The sequence below is a fragment of the Chelonia mydas genome, chromosome 13 (genome assembly GCF_015237465.2).
Source record: "Chelonia mydas isolate rCheMyd1 chromosome 13, rCheMyd1.pri.v2, whole genome shotgun sequence".
Lineage (NCBI taxonomy): Eukaryota > Metazoa > Chordata > Testudines > Cheloniidae > Chelonia > Chelonia mydas.
Genome location: NC_051253.2, coordinates 8,584,172 through 8,601,899, shown reverse-complemented (window position 1 = coordinate 8,601,899; position 17,728 = coordinate 8,584,172). Strand labels below are relative to the sequence as shown.

Here is a 17,728-nt window from a genome sequence, read left to right as displayed (position 1 = left end):
CATGCCACTCGTGGTTATTCTTTGCTGGGGCTGACATTTGACCAAGTCTGAATAAAAGTGGCCCTTGCCTTCCTCCAAGATAATGGAATGCAAGTGCAATCTCAGTGTTTTGTGTTTTGGTTGAGCAAGTGTAGCTTGACCAGGGGAACTAATCTCAGATTAGTGTTTCTGTGGGCAGGGATGGGAAGGAGGTGGGATTGGTCTCCTTTATTTGATACCGAATACTCTCTTTCTCTGCAGGCTCTAAATTCCTCTGCCATGAAGGTGAAAATTATGTATATAGGATGAAAACTAACTGCTGCACCAATGTGGGATAAGAATAAGTCCTTGTTTACTGTCTGAAAGTCAATTACAGAAGTTCATGTACAGCTAGTATTTTGGGCTTCAGCTTAATTTGAACCAGCGTCTAAGAGCTGGAATGTTTTTGGAAGAGGGAATGTGTTCAGGATTATCTTTTGGAGTCTTTTTTTTATTTTCCGAAGTGCAGGCTAACTTAAAATATGGTGGTTTTTTTCTGGGACTCTAAAAGGATACTGTAGTTGAAACAAAGTAAAACTCCCTTTCTGTACCCTGAAGATCATGCTATTTTAACTTTCTTTAAAACAGAACCAAAGCTTACTTGAAGTAAACCAGCTAACTTTGTTCTGAGCAACCAAATGTACCCTTTGCTGCTGATCGCTCATTAAGGCAGCATAACTTCAATACCATGTGGTGTCTGGAAATACAGATTTCCACTGCTGAAGGGGGTTGTGTATAGTGTGACTTGGGAATACTGGGTGGCGGCTGATCATGTGATAGTGGGTGGGGGGGAAGTTGTACAGTTATTTGCAAGTCCACTGTTCTTTCAGGGGTACTGCATGATTCCATGCAATGGCACAAGATCAGTCACTTGGGGCTGTCTCTGAAGTCCTGTTTGGAGGAAAGAGCCCAAAGCCTCTAACTAGCCAGGCTCTATGTAGGGGAGAGTGCTATGCTGTGTATCCTCACTCATTAAAACAGTGCTAGAACAGCAAGTGATCTCCTACATGCAGTGTTAAATACTCTGTTAAATGCTTTTGCAGTAGCTTACCTGTAAACTAAGCAAGAATAAAGGTGGAGAAACGTCTCAAAAGGAGCAATTTGAGGAATGGCGTATGACTTATTGCCCCCCCAACAGTACCAGATTGTGTAGACAGTATACACTGCAAACAGCTTTATGTACACTAGTAGGCTCTGTGATGGAACACTATAGAATGTTGCTTTCTCTAAACTAAGGAAGGGGAACCCATGTAATGAAGCTTATCGGATGGGTGTTTTTTAATTTCTCTAACCCCCCCAACTGTAAATAGTTCGTGTTTTTTGTTGAGGTGTGGGGAAAATTGGGGGGGGAGGGGTTATAAACTTGTTTGCATGAATAAGTGGGTTAAGCTTATAAGTTATAGGCATGTGTTCTTTTCACGATGGGGAATTTTTGTTGAAAAAGCACTTTGATAACTGAACCCATTACATAGCCAGAGTTTTAGTTTATGCATAGACTAAGTTACTGTAAAAGCTTGGATTTATTTTTGTTAGGACTTCATTGTTAAGAGTTAGAACAGAGCTGCCCCATTGCTATGGAGTAATGTAAATTGTAATAAATAAACATGTGTATGTTTAACACTTCTCCTATTTTTGTTCCTGTAAATGGCTAACGGTTGGTTGCTTGCAGGAGTGTTACTCAGTGGCTTAATGGCTGAAACCTCTGCTTTGAAATAAGCCAGAGACCTAGTATCTAATGAAGGGTGGGCTTGGTGTTAATCACAGCTAGAACTGTAACTTATTTGTATGAAACCACTCGACAGATCTGTACTTCCTCCACAGCTTCATATTTCCATCCCTTCATTTTGGATGGCCACTTCTCTTGCTTCAGTGGCAATGAAGACTTCAGCGCTTGTTATCCTTGAAGAGTCGGTTTGACTACTGTTCATCTTTGATGGAGCATCTCACAGCCGAGCATCATGCATCTGAAACCATTAGAAGCAGCAGCTGAACTAACTTATTTTCTGTACTAATAAGAGGGCCAGCTGGCTGGATCAAATATCCCTGTTTTAACACAGAATCTAATGGCTTTCTCCTTTGCATTTCCCTGTGAGCTTAAACTTGATAAGTGATCAGCTATCTTCATGCAAATACCCTGAAGTGGGAGGCTCATGCCAGATAAAATCTCTTTGAGAAGAATGAAGAAATTGTTCCGTAAGCCTTGTGTAAGGGGAAGAAGTATCTAATGGTCCCTGGACTTAGCAATGAATGTCCTGGACTGGCTTATGATAAACTTATTTCTTAGCACTAAATGCCATAGTCTCGAGGGAATCCGTGTCAGTCCTATTCTAATTTAAATCTTTCACCTTGGGGTTAGACTAGTGTCTTGACTATTTGACACATCTGCTACTGTTGTGTAATACAGCATATGGATTATTTTACTTACTAGGCAGTTACTCTACACACTTAAAACAAAACCCTGTTGTGGGGCACATGCAAATGCATAACTTTTAATTGTCATGCAGCTGGCTATAGCTTTCTTGCATTTTTATTAGAAAGTGGGCTAGATGACTTCAGCATTACAGCTCTAGAACTAAAACTATTTTAAAGGAGGGGAGGGCTGATCTTTTTCTAAGATTACTGAATTCTACTAACTGCACCTGCCTTCCTTAAGGAGCTGAAAGTACTAATTTTATTAGATGTTTCATCCATCAGTAAAAGTGCTGGTTTTGGACAGTTTCTGCTTCTATCTGTTGTGTGTCTACCTTCTCCAGTCAGGCCAGCTATCATTAAGCAACACCATGCTAATAACTCCACTAGCTAATACCTTCCTTCATATCATTTAAGGCACAGTCCTAGCACCAGCTTCCCCTCTTCCACAGCTAACCTATACAGAACATAATGTACCTATTTCAGGAGCATTGCTTCACTTGCTGTCCTTACCCCCTTAACTGTGAGTAGTTAAACTAATGATAGTCCTGCAGCAGTGTATATATTAAAACCAAGCTTTTTTTTTCAATTTAAGAAAAAAAAAAAAAAAAAAGCTGAAGAGGGCTGAAACTCTTCTAAGCTGCAGGAGGATTAGAGACATGCCCAAAGCATGAGCTAGCGCCTCTATTCCTTATCAGTTGTACATGGGGACACATTTTGGGGATTATCTAGACTGGTGCTACCTGCCTAGTAACTTTATGTGCCTTAACGCCATGTTCCTATGGCTCTGAGTCCTGACCGCAGCAGCCAGTCCACAAGCATTAAGGTCTGACCCTGACTTTCAGCAGCCTAGTTATTCCTTGCAGAGTGACCAATAGCCCTTCTGGTCCCAAGTCTCCTCAATCCTTAACTACCAGGCAGTCAGACTTTTCCTCTGGCTCATCACCCTCAAAGCTGTGAAAACAACCCCTGGCTACCAGTTCACTTTGGTGGACACACTCAATGCAGTCTACACCAGAGCTCTGCTTGGGGTAAAAATAAACTAAGTTTATTTAATAGAAAAATCACAGATTCAAAAATGAAATAGTAAGGAAAAGTGCAAACATGCAACTTGCACCAAAAATAAACTGTAATGGCCCATCATTTGTTTTCTCCTGTGTAGTTCCATGCATTGTTACTTGTCCAGATTTGCATAAACACCTGGGATGAGAAGAGCACCTCCCTGCTGCAAGATGTATTTGAAATTGTAATACAAGTCATGAACATAGTATTCTATACACAAATTCATAGCTATACTCATACATATCTCATTAGACTATCAAGTTCAGAACATTACAAGGTTTCAGAAAAAAACTAATGGCGTATTTATATACATGCTACCATTCTAAAGAACCAGTTGGGGTTCAGACCTGCTGTTCTCCCTTGGGTTGTCTAGACCCTGATTGTCAAACCTGTGTGAAGTACAAATTTTCAACATTAAAGAAAGGTAATGAGTTAGTAAGTGAGAGAAGTAAGGACCATATGTTCTGAAAGTCTAAATTCTTGCTGATCATGGGAGTTTCTGATAACTTATACCAACTTCAGTCTCTGAGATGACCAGGATGTCTACCTTGGCAGTTGATGTTACTTAGGTCTAACTATAGCCTGAAAAAAACATGGAGGATTTAAAGCCTAATTTGACATGTATTATCCTAGTATAAAAGCTTGAGGTGTTGAAGTATCCACCTGAGAAAATAAAACTTACGCTATTAGAAGTCTTGCAAAACCCCTCCTCTCAGGGTGGTCCCAAGTCATATGTACCATAATGACCTTTGCTTACATCTGTTGGAAGAAAGGGTGCCCAATGCCTCCTAAGGGGATGCCTTCTGTTGAGTCAATTAATTAGGTCAGCCAATAGCTTTTAATGTCCTGACCCATATCTCAGTAACTGTACGGTGCAGTCGCATAGTGAGAAATGAATCTGTATAAATGGTTTGGAATTCCACACTTTCTGACTGCAGTGCCTGACTTGTTCAGTTTTCCTAACACAGGGTCCAGCAACTTGTCACCATCTGAAAATCAAGCAGTCTTCTAGCTCTTACATGGTGCAAGTAAGAGATTCTGCTATGAGACCTTAGTTAAAAATTCTCTCCCAAAACTGTAGGGCTCAGCTATGCTGGCTTTCTAGAAAGAGCCTTTCTCCCTACCCTCCTTCCACAAACCATACCGTGCAACCTTGCTCGTTGCTACTCTTTGCCATATGCTACAAGTAGCTGACTCAACTAGTTGCAGTTGGGTCTGGCTTTTTCTGTTGCAGGCCCCTTTGGTTGCTGTGTGGGACTTTCAGTCCTTCACTAGACAGGCATTGCATCTCACATGCCAGGCTCAAGGCAGAGATCAGGAGAAGAGGGCATACTGGTTTAGGGGACCAAGTGTCCCAGTTTCCTTTCTAGCTTTTCCTTGCCTTGATGGTCCTTAACTTCACATGCAAGGAACCTACTTGAAGATCAGGCCTGTTTCTCTAGCAGTGACCCTAAAACAGACAGAAGGATTTCCTACTCACTTGTAGGGTCTCCTTTAGGCAGATTAGGGGTATTTCTCTCATTCCTACCCTACATCTGTGGTCTGTTGGATAGTAGGGCAGTGGGGACTCAGGGGGCTTGGGTTTTATTCTCAGTTCTACCACGGGTCTGATGTGTGACCTTGCACAAGTCACTTGCCCGCTCGCTGCTTCTGTTTCTCCCACCTGTTGTGTGTCTTGTCTGTTTAGACTGTTAGCTCTTCAGGAGAGAGACTCTCTTACATGTAGTTACAGTGTCCAGCAATAGGGATGTGATCTCAAATGGGGCCTTTAGGACTAAGGTAACACAAATAATAATCTTGGTCTGTCAAAGAAGATATGGCTCTCTTGAGATGGGGGGAAAAGGCGCATGATGTTGCAGGCATATCTTTTTTTTCCCCCTGACAGTACTAGTTATTGCCATCCATCAGCCCTGGGGTTTGGAAAGTATTTGCCAGAGGAAGGCACCTTTCCTGATTCTAGAGCAGAGTTAGTAAGGAAATTACATTCCCCCCACCTCCCCAGGAAAAACCTTGACTTCTTTTATTGGCTTTTTTTGTTGTTGTTTTTGGATGCTTGTCACAAAACAAATTTAACCTGAAAAAACTGAATTTGTTTTTGTCATCAATTTGCACAAATGTCTGTTGTCAAAAAGCCATTTTGCATTGAGGAAATGTTTCAACAGACATTTTTCAACCAGTTCCAACCATGCCAGTCTTTGCCAGAAAGCTTTTTGTTCCCCTCAGGAGAGCTGTGTTCTCCATCCTGGATTTGTCCAGTTAGGGTTCCCAAGAATAGGAAATTCTCAAACTTCTTCCTGGTGGGGCTTAGAGAACACTTGGGTGCTCAGTTGGGGTATTTAGTGTAAATGAATTGGGTAGCATCCCTTTAAATACTTGTGAGGCCCACTAAAGGGCTCTTAGGAGGCCGGTTTTTTGTACTTTAGAGAAATAATATTCATACTACAGAATCTAAACTTTCCTTTAGACAAGGCCTGAAATTAACCTTAAAAATATGAACAGTCAGCAGATGGAGTGATGTTTGCGTGAGTCCGCAGACAGCCTGAAATAATAGCACTGAGAAAGGTATGAGCTATCCCTATTAATTTCAAGGCATTTTTGATCCTGAGGTCTAAGCACGACGATTTAAATATCAACTATTTCACTGCTGATCAAAGCACACAACAGAAGAGCAGGACAGTCATATTACAAAAAGGTTTACTAAGCGGAGTCTTGTTTTGATCTCTCAAGTCGATGGAAAGAATGTTACTTACCTTTTAGTAACTGGAGTTTTCTGAGATGTGGTGTTTTTACACTTCTAGTGTGCATGCACCCGACATCATGGAGATCAGAATGCTTTAGCCAGCAGTATCTATTGGCCACAGCTGCTCCCTTGATTATCTTGAGCCTTTCCTCCCCCTGAGAGCATAAAGGAGGTGGAATGACCAACAGACCCTCAGTTCCTGCATTGCTATCAAGTCCGAGCTGTTAGAGTGGGCAATAGCAGGGAAAGGAGGATGGGTCATGAAACACAGGGAAACAACACATCTCAAAGTACTCCAGTTACTAAAGGTAAGTACTTGTTTACATATGTTCCACTTCTAGAGACACCCAAACAGCATGTAATAGATGGAGGAAGGAACTGCAAATCTAATTAAACAAAGACGGCAACACATCCCTCCCAAATTGGTTGTCTGAAGGAGATGCTTGAACTAAAGAGTAATGGCCAGTAAAAGTATATATACTCCCGCAAGTCGTGGCGGTGGTCATTCCTCCAAGAGGGCTGCCGAAGTGGCTTGTGCTCTGTTGGAATGTAACCAGACATGATCTGGGAGTTCTAAATTGACCACCTCGTAACACAGCTTTATGCAGTGTTATACCCAAGTTTATACCCAATTAGGCCGTCTCAACTCAGAGAATATCTAATGCTTGGAGTTCAGCAACAGAAATAAATAGCCTGGGGGATTGCCTGAATAGTTTTGTTCTAGTCAAATGAAATGATGGCGCTCAGAGGACATCCTCAGTATGTAATGCAGCCTCACTGTTGGATGAAAGAGGCTTTGGGGGGAAGAAACAGGCAAGTAAATGGATAGACTTTAAATGAAAAATCAGAGTACTGGCGGAAGACATTTTGGGTGTGGCTGGAGTGTAACTTTATTTCTCTGAAAAATAGTATGTGGGGATCCTGCAATGAGAGTTTGCAATTCAGACCCTGCGTGCCAATGTAATTGCAACAGGGAATAATCGTGCCCTAGACAAATGGAGTAACAAGCATGAAGTTAGTGGCTCAAATGGAGGTTCCATCAGGTTGGTAAGTACCATGTTATGATTTCAAGATGAAAGGGGTTGTTTTATCAGAGGAAAACCTCTCAGATCTTTCACAAACGTTAGCTGAAGGGTGACCAAAAAAAACGATGTAGTCTCGAATTGGTGGATAAGCAGCTGAGATCGCAGCCAAATGAACATGGAACAAGTTTAGTGACAAATCAAAGATTTTTAAGGATAGTCTGTACTTAAAGATACGAGGGATTGATGTCTCTTTTGGAGAAAAACTATGCTGGTAAACTCAGGATGAAAAGATACTTAATTTTGCAGTATAACTTGTCCTTGTAGATTCTGCTCTGTTGATATATAAAGCATATTGATTCAGAACAATTTCTTCTCTAAGTCTGTTAGCCAGACAGTTTTTGTGCCATGAGGGGTAGAAACGTATCTGGATGGTGCCCTGTTGTTCTGAGTAATTAAGTCTGGTAGAAGAGGTAAGAGATATTGATGGTATCACTAAGAGATTTCTGATTTCTCTGAACTAGTAGTGCCTGGGTCTGGCTGGGGCTATTTGGATGATTGAGACCTTGTCCTGTCTGACTTCCTTTAACACACATGGGATCAGAGGAAGTAGGCGGATAAGCATACAACAGGCCCTGAATCCAAAGGATTAAGAAGTCATCTCCTTGAGTACCTAGACTCTGTCCTCCCTTGGAACAAAATATTTTGTATTTCATCTTCTGTTCATTCACAAACAGATCTATGCAGGGAGCACCCCACTAATTGAAAATGGACTTGAGGATTGGTTTCAGAGTAGCAGCCGTGTTAGTCTGTATCCGCAAAAAGAAAAGGAGGACTTGTGGCACCTTAGAGACTAACAAATTTATTTGAGCATAAGCTTTCGTGAGCTACAGCTCACTTCATCGGATGCATGCAGTGGAAAATACAGTGGGGAGATTTATATACACAGAGAACATTAAACAATGGGTGTTACCATACACACTGTAAGGAGAGTGACCAGGTAAGGTGAGCTATTACCAGCGGGGGGCGGGGGGGGGGGAGACCTTTTGTAGTGATAATCAAAGTGGGTCATTTCCAGCAGTTGACAAGAACATCTGAGGAACAGCTGTGGGGTGGGGGTGGGGAATAAACATGGGGAAATAGTTTTACTTTGTGTAATGACCCATCCGCTCCCAGTCTTTATTCAAGCCTAAGTTAATTGTATCAAGTTTGCAAATTAATTCCAATTCAGCAGTCTCTCATTGGAGTCTGTTTTTGAAGTTTTTTTGTTGAAGAATTGTCACCTTTAGGTCCGTAATCGAGTGACCAAAGAGATTGAAGTGTTCTCCGACTGGTTTTTGAATGTTATAATTCTTGAGGTCTGATTTGTGTCCATTTATTCTTTTACGTAGAGACTGTCCAGTTTGGCCAATGTACATGGCACAGGGACATTGCTGGCACATGATGGCATATATCACATTGGTAGATGTGCAGGTGAACGAGCCTCTGATAGTGTGGCTGATGTGATTAGGCCCTATGATGGTGTCCCTGAATAGATATGTGGACACAGTTGGCAACAGGCTTTGTTGCAAGGATAGGTTCCTGGGTTAGTGGTTCTGTTGTATGGTGTGTGGTTGCTGGTGAGTATTTGCTTCAGGTTGGGAGGCTGTCTGTAAGCAAGGACTGGCCTGTCTCCCAAGATCTGTGAGAGTGATCATCCGATGAAGTGAGCTGTAGCTCACGAAAGCTTATGCTCAAATAAATTTGTTAGTCTCTAAGGTGCCACAAGTCCTCCTTTTTCTTTTTGACTTGAGGATTGAATCTTTTATGGACCATTTGTGATTCCTAGAAAAATGCATAATTAGATGGTCTGCCAGTGTGTTGTGTAGGTTTTGAAGGTGAACTTCAATTAGTGTTGTGTTTTTTGTTGTATCAGATACCCAATTTCATAGAAGTTTGTCGAGATGGGCTCCCCAACCCAATAATGAAGCATCAATTACTACTGCATTGGTGGGAAGTGCTGGGGAGAACGGAACTCCCTTGTGGATCTGATGTGGGTCTTTCCACCAGATGAAGGAATTCAAAACTTCTTGAGTGATGTGTATTCCCATATTTATCTTGTGAATAGCAGGGTGATTGTAACCACCCCTGAAGACAGTAAAGATGCAGTCTGGCGAATGGTGTCACCAGAATACATGAAGTCATGACACCTAAAAGACAGAGACATGTTCTTGCTGTAGTATATGGATTGCTTAGCTGTTGATTTATCAACTCTTGTATGTTATCAAATCTGGTCTGTGGCAGGTATGCCTGAGCCATTGTGTAATCAGTTAGAGCCCCAATAAATTCTATCTTTTGTTTTGGAATTAAATGACATTTTCAAGTTCAGTCTCAGTCTGGAGAACAGATGCTTAGGTACTGAACACCTCTTATCACTTGTTTGGGAGACTATCCTGTCACCAACCAATTGTCAGGAGATGGGTAAACAAATACATTTCTCTTTCTGACATGTGCCGTGACCACAGCCAGACATTTAGTGAAAGTTCTCAGGGCCATTGACCCCCTGAAAGGCAGCACTCTATACAGGTAATATATATTGCCCACTATAGAACAAAAATATTTCTTGTGTGTTTGATGGATGGAAATGTGTATTTGTAGACTGAGAGCTGCAAAGCGATCTAGGGACGGGTTAGGGAGGACAGGGTTATCGTTTGTAATTTAAATTCGCAAACAAAGATATTGAGAACAGATCTCTCAGGTCCAATATTGAACTGTAGCCTCCCAAGTTTGGGGGGCTAGAAAGTATCAATAGAACCCTTTCCCCTAATATTGAGGTGGAACCTCCTCTATAGCACCAGGAGCCAAGAGAGACTTAACTTCTTGTTGAAGGAGACTCTCTCATGAGAGAGGTCCCTAAAAAGGGATGGGAGGAAGGTGGGTTGGTGTGGGACTGTTTTGGAATTGAATAAAGTGGCATTTTTGGATTATTTCCAGTACCTATCTCTTGCTGGTGATACTGCTCTATGTATCCTGGAAATAATGCATACACTTCCCGAACGGGGTAGGGAAAGGATAAAGATCCTCCAGCATTGATTGGTAGCTCTCGATATATACATCAAAACAACTTCTTAAAGCCAGCCTTAAGAGCATTCAAAGCAGATGTTGATGAAGGTTTCCTCTCATGTGTATGTTGTTTCTAAGCCCTGGTCTACACTACAGGTTTAGGTCATATTTAGCAGCGTTAGGTTGATTTAACCCTGTACCCGTCCATACAACCAAGCCTGTTTGGTCGATTTGAAGGGCTCTTAAAATCAATTTCTGTACTCCTCCCTGGCGAGGGGAGAAGTGCTAAAATCGACCTCGCTGGGTCGGATTTGGGGTAGTGTGGACGCAATTCATCCAGGAGCTATCCCAGAGTGCTCCATTGTGACCGCTCTGGACAGCACTCTCAACTCAGATGCACTGGCCAGGTAGACAGTAAAAGCCCCGGGAACTTTTGAATTTCATTTCCTGTTTGGCCAGCGTGGCGAGCTGATCAGCACAAGTGACCATACAGAGCTGATCAGCACAGATGACCATGGAGTCCCAGAATAGCAAAAGAGCTCCAGCATGGACCGAATGGGAGACACTGGATCTGATCACTGTATGGGGAGAAGAATCCGTGCATGCAGAACTCCGTTCCAAAAGATGAAATGCCAATATATATGCCAAAATCTCCAAGGGTATGATGGACAGAGGCTACAACAGGGACACACAGCAGTGCCGCGTGAAAGTTAAGGAGCTGAGGCAAGCCTACCAAAAAACAAAGGATTCAAACAGTGGCTCTGGGTAGAGCCCCATACATGCCGCTTCTGTGATGAGCTGCATGCAATTCTAGGGGAAGCCCCTACCGCTTCCCCACCACTGTCCGTGGACACCTGCAAGGGGGGAGTCTCACGCTACAGGGATGAGGATTTTGTGGAGGAGGAGGAGGAGGTGGTAGAGGATAGCGCACAGCAGGCAAGCGGAGAATCCCTTCTCCCCGGCAGCTAGGAACTGTTCATCACCCTGGAGCCAACACCCTCCCAAGGCGGGCTCCCGGACCATGAAGCCAGAGAAGGCACCTCTGGTGAGTGTACCTTTGTAAATATAATACAGGGTTTAAAAGCAGGTGTGTTTAATGATTCATTTGCCCTGAAGACTTGGGATGCATTCGCGGCCAGTATAGCTACTGGAAAAGTCTGTTAATGTGTCTGGGGATGGAGTGGAAATCCTCCAGGGACATCTCCATGAAGCTGTCCTGGAGGTACTCTGAAAGCCTTTGCAGAAGGTTTCTGGGGAGGTCAGCCTTATTCTGTCCTCAGTGGTAGGACACTTTTACCACACCAAGCCAGTAGCAAGTAGTCTGGAATCATTGCAGAACAAAGCATTGCAGTGAATGGGCCTGGGCTTTGGTGGCATTCAAGCAACATCCGTTCTTTATCTCTTTGTGTTAGCTTCAGGAGAGTGATATCATTCATGGTCACCTGGTTCAAATATGGGAAATTTGTTTACAGGGACATTCAGAGATGCCCATTCCTGCTAGGCTGTTTGCCTTTGGCTGAAAAGAAATCATCCCCGCTGTTAGCCACACGGTGCAGGGAGGCTCGTTCATGCTGAGCTGTTTGCATTTGGCTGACAGGGATCTTCCCTGATGCTAGCCACGCGGTGGTGGTGGTGGGGGCGGGGGGGCGTAAAGCGATCATCCAAGAGAGTTGGGTGGGGGGAAGGTTTGGGTTGTGTTGCACATTCACCCTAAAATCACAGCCCCTCCTTTTAAATGGCCAACCCAACGGGCTTTGCTTGGTATGAGAAAGGAGGGCACTGCTGTTTGAAACCATTCCCACGTGTTATGAAGGCTGAAGAAGCAAAACCCTTTGCCTTACCATGGCTGCCTGTGGCTGGCCGTCCGCGTGTGATGTCTCTCACCAAACCGGCAGGCACTCAATATAAGAGGCAAAATGCAACCTTGTACCAAAAGCACATGTGCCATGTAATGTGAATCGCTTGAATCAGTGTGAAATAGTCTTCCCTTTGTTCTCTAAAATGTATCTTTTAAAATACTACTCTCCCTTTTTTCCCTCTCGCAGCTGCAAATGTTTCTACGCTCTCCCTATCATCTCCGTCCCAGAGGCTAGCGCAGATTAAAAGGTGAAAAAACTGCACTCGCAATGAAATTTTCTCAGAGCTCATGCAGTCCTCCCACACTGACAGAGCTCAGCAGAATGCGTGGAGGCAAACAATGGCAGAGACCAGGAAGGCGTTAAATGAATGCGATGAGAGGAGGGAGGATGCAATGCTGAGTCTAATGGGGGAGCAAACTGACATGCTCAGGCATCTGGTGGAGCTGCAGGAAAGGCAGCAGGAGCACAGACGACCGCTGCAGCCCCTGTATAACCGCCTGCCCTCCTCCCCAAGTTCCATATCTCCTCACCCAGACGCCCAAGAACGCGGGGTGGGAGGCTACGGGCACCCAACCACTCCACCCCATTCAATAAGTTTTGAACTGTAGTGTGGCCTTGTCCTTCCCTCCTCCCCTCCTCTACTACCCCACCTGGTGCTTCCCTCCTCACCCACCCCTCCCGGGCCACCTTGCGAGTTTTCCCCCTATTTGTGTGATGAATTAATAAAGAATGCATGATTTTGAAATAATAATGACTTTATTGCCTCTGAAAGCGGTGATCGAAGGGGGAGGTCGGATGGCTTACAGGGAAGTAGAATCAACCAAGGGCGCAGCTTTTCATCAAGGAGAAACAGAACGAACAGAATTATCATACCGTAGCCTGGCCAGTCATGACACTGGTTTTCAAAGCTTCTCTGATGCGCAGGGCGCCCAGCTGTGCTCTTCTAATTGCCCTGGTGTCTGGCTGCGCGTAATTGGTCACCAGGCGATTTGCCTCAACCTCCCACCCCACCATAAACGTCTCCCCCTTACTCTCACAGATATTGTGGAGCACACAGCAAGCAGCAATAACAATAGGAATATTGGTTTCGCTGAGGTCTAATCGAGTCAGTAAACTGCGCTAGCGCGCTTTTAAATGTCCAGATACACATTCTACCACCATTCTGTACTTGCTCAGCCTATAGTTGAACAGCTCCTTACTACTGTCCTTGTGCCTGTGTATGGCTTCATGAGCCATGGCATTAAGGGGTAGGCTGGGTCCCCAAGGATACCTATAGGCATTTCAACGGTAATTTTCTGGTCTGGGAAGTAAGTTCCTTCCTGCAGCTGTTCAACCAGACCAGAGTTCCTGAAGATGCCAACGTCATGCACCTTTCCCGGCCATCCCATGTTGATGTCAGTGAAACGACCCTTGTGATCCACCAGTGCTTGCAGCACCATTGAAAAGTACCCTTTGCCGTTTATGTACTGGCTGCCAAGGTGGTCCGGTCCCAAGATAGGGATATGCGTTCTGTCTATCACCCCACTACAATTAGGGAACCCCATTGCAGCAAAGCCATCCAGTATATCCTGCACATTTCCCAGGGTCACTACCCTTGATAGCAGCAGCTCAGTGATTGCGTTGGCTACTTGGATCACAGCAGCCCCACAGTAGATTTGCCCACTTCAAATTGATTCCCGACTGACCGGTAGCTGTCTGGCGTTGCAAGCTTCCAGAGGGCTACTGCCACTCGCTTCTCAGCTGTGAGGGCTACTCTCATCTTGGTATTCTTGTGCTTCAGGGCAGGGAAAGCAAGTCACAAAGTTCCATGAAAGTGCCCTTATGCAAGTGAAAGTTTTGCAGCCACTGGGAATCATCCCAGACCCGCAACACTATGCGGTCCCACCAGTCTCTGCTTGTTTCCCCGGGAATCAGAGTTCCATGGCATGAACCTGCCCCATTACCACCATGATGTCCAAATTGCCAGAGCCCGTGCTTTGAGAGAAGTCTGTGTCCATGTCCTCATCACTATCATGATCATGCTGTCATTGCCTCCTCACCTGCTTTTGCCGGTTCTGCACAGACTGCAGGATAATACACGAGATGTTTGTAATGCTCAGAACAGTAGTGGTGAGCTGAGCGGGCTCCATGCTTGCGGTGGTATGGCATCTGCAGGAGAGCAGAGTTGCAGTGGAAGCGGTGGATGATGACGGATGCCACGAGAATAGATATTTATACAGAAAGACGAGAGGACCTGCGAGGTGGATTCATGGCACCAGGAGAGCAGAGTTGCAGTGGAAGCGGTGGAGGACAATGACAGTTAGCAGTCCTACTGCACCGTCTGCTGACAGCAGTATGGCGTCTGCATGGAAAAAAGGCACGAAACAATTGTCTGCTGTTGCTTTCACAGAGGGAAACGCAACTGACAACATGTACCCCAAACCACCTGCGACAATGTGTTTGCCCCATCAGGCATTGGGAGCTTAACCCAGAATTCCAGTGGGCGGCGGAGATTGCAGGAACTGTGGGATAGCTACCCACAGTGCAACACTCCGAAAGTCGACGCTAGCCACGGTACTGTGGATGCACTCCGCTGACTTAATGCGCTTAGTGTGGACATACGCAATCGACTGTATAAAATTGATTTCTAAAAATCAACTTCTATAAGATTGCCCTAATTTCATAGTATAGACATACCCTTAGAGAAGTCCAGCCTTCTTGCTTCAGGATGATAAAAAGAAGTAGAGACAGGCTGTTTCAGTTGAGGTTGATACTGAGACTGCTGCTTCTTGTTTGGGGAAGTATAGATGCCTAATGCTAACGGGTTGCTTGGTAAAAAGGGTGCAAGCAAACAATGTTTTTTTTAATATGGCTAAATGGATATGTATCAATCTAGGAACAAAGGCTGCAGGCCATCCTTACATGATGGGAGACTATCCTGGGAAACAGCAACTCTGAAGGAGATTTGGTGGCTGTGGTGGATAATAAGCTGAACATAAATTCCCAGTGTGATGCTGCAGTCAAAAGAGTTAACATGATCCTAGCATGCTAAAAAGGGGAATCTCGAGTTAGGAGCAGAGAGGTTAGTTTGCCTCTGTATTTGGCACAGGTGTGATTACTGCTGGAATACTGTATCTAGTTCTGGTGTCCATAATTCAAGAAGGATGTTAATAAATTGGAGACGGACCAGGAAAGAGCCTGAGAATGATTAAAAGATTAGAAAACCTGCTTTATGGGGATAATTAGTAGTTCCCAAACTGTAGCACAGTGGATGGGGTTGCAGCGATCCTTAGTGTGTGGAGGATACCATTTTGCTCTGCAGTGTGACCTCAAATGTATGGTGAGTGCAAGATCACAATGCATGAAGGTCTCCATTTAGCTCTACAAAATGGCATCCTCCATGCTGTTTGGGGCCCGGGAGGATATAATTCATTAAAATGGAGTTGTGCTGGCAAAAAGTTTGGGAACCCTAAGATAGACTCAAGGAGCGCAATCTATTCAGCTAGGAAGGTTAAGGGATGACTTGATTACAGTCTGTAAGTGCTTATATGCAGAGCAACTATTTAATAATGGGCTCTTCAGTCTAGCAGAGGAAGGTCTAACACGATCCAATGGCTGGAAGTTGAAGCTAGACATCAGTTAATCATCCTTCACCCTCTAAGCTGAGGGAGTGAAGAGGTTAGCTGGAGCCTCTCACTGCTGATTGTCTTTCAGTGAGGCAGAGAGGTATTTTTTTCATAAAACAGTTTGTATTGAAGTATAGAGCCTTTTCACTTGTGCAGGCAACAGCAATCACAGGTACCCTGCAAAGGATTTTTCTTTTTTACTTTTCTTTTGAAGGAGACATTGGTGTGGGGAAGTGGGTTAAGAACCAAACCGTTTTGCTTGTGTTTCTACTGTAGCCAGATCAAGAATTTCAAGTTTGCTCTGTGCTAGTTTTCTGAACAACCTTGGGGAAGCTCTTAAACCATTGTTGTGAGCTGTAAGGGGTAGTTTACATAGAAACTTGCAGATTTTAACTGTTAGCTTCCTGAAACAGATGATAATTTTGCTGTAAATCCAGTTTTGGACACTGTAGCATTAAGGGGCTAGTCAATTTAGCTAAGGTCAGTAACAAACCAGCCTTAGCTAACATGAATTTAATCACGTTTTTTTACTCCAAGCTGAATGTTCACAGTCTTGCACAAAAACAATTTAATGGGTTTCAAGTCACATTATTTTGGTGGAAGTTTACAGACCAACCCTAACACTAATTGAATGAGTGGGGTGTTGAATCTTTAATGCAAGTTTCCTTTATCTGAAGTGTTAGTCACAGGGGTAGGATTCTCTACCTGCTCTGTTGCCTTTGTGTTACTAGACTTTGCACAGGGAGTGGAGATTGGCTCTGCAGCCCTGGTGGTGGGGATTCCCCCAGCAAGCAGAGATGGTTGGTGGTACCAAGGGGCAGTTGCAATATCTTGCACCAGGAATGTCCAGCTGGTGCATAACTTCTTGAAGGCTGACTTGAAAATAAAAACAAATGAAGTTTTTTTAAGTACATTTTAGGCCTTCTTTATGTCAAAGTAACAAGCCTCACTTCCCCCTCCCTTAGCAAATAGTGCTGTTAAAGATGTCCTGCAGAGAACTTAAGTTTTCATTCCATACTCCTACAAGTTGACTACACAATGGGTTGCAGGATCGAGTAATAGTTTTAAGATAAGCTTCATTTTATGATCAATGTAAAAAGACAGTTCTCCAGTCCCTCCACCTCCATATTTGAGGCTGCTCTCACTTGTTTTCTTCTTTCTTCATCTAAACTGCTACTCCCTATTGCATTGTGGAGGGAGAGGAGTTTTATTTTCCATTTACTGGGCAAACAATACAAATGCTGTTGTTCCTAATTCAGAACTCATTTGTTCATTTGCTATTAAAACAATGACGACTTCTATACCCAATTGTGTAGTGCATTGTTATGAAGTGTTTGAATTCTTCTGAAAACATGCTCTATTAAGACAGAACTGAAAGTAGATTGATAGCTTGTCTTATTAGTGTGATGTTCCATCTTCCCCTTCTTTCAAGAGTACAGGTGACAGGAGTATATCAATATAGCTGTTCTCCTCTCTGAAATAAAATATCACATTGTATCATTTTTAAGGACACAGCTTTCAGAAGAGCAGAAGATAAAGCTGAGCTGAGCTTGTACAAGAATGGAAAAAGTGGACTCTCAGAATGAAAAGCTGAACAGACTCTATGAATGCTGCTGGAACTACAGTGGGAATAGACAGGAGGGAGAGTAGTAAGAAACTAGAGGAAAATCACAGCTCCCTTTCAGAAGGAGAGACTGGCGTTAAGTGACTGAGAATCAATCTCTGGAAAATGGGATAGTTTGATGCTTGTTGTTGCATCAGCTGCAAAAAGCTTTTGCAGCTATTTAAATACAGAAAGTGGACTTATAGATTAATAGCAGCCTAACAGGCAGTTCAAGATAGTAGTTTGTTTACTCCAAGTCACATTCAGATAAATAGAATTTGCATTATTTCAAAATGAGTGTCAAATGCACCACCTAAGATAGCTCTAGCATGTTACACGCTTTCACAACATTGAAGTGTTATGGTGCC

At 43.6% G+C, this 17,728-nt stretch overlaps 1 protein-coding gene across 9 annotated transcripts in view; it reads left to right on the top strand.

Moving 5' to 3' along the window:
* The window catches only part of LSM14B (LSM family member 14B), a 33,321-nt gene extending 16,009 nt beyond the window's left edge, over positions 1–17,312 (top strand). For 4 of the 9 annotated variants that reach the window (XM_027822238.3, XM_043527577.1, XM_027822239.3 and 1 more), the window contains one exon: positions 241–1,636. The gene's annotated coding sequence lies outside the window, so the exon portion shown is untranslated. Of the gene's footprint in view, positions 1–240; positions 1,637–1,839; positions 5,134–17,265 lie in introns of those variants that run through there. The other 5 variants (XM_043527578.1, XM_043527574.1, XM_043527576.1 and 2 more) reach the window with 3 other exon arrangements.
* The last annotated feature ends 416 nt before the right edge of the window (positions 17,313–17,728 follow it).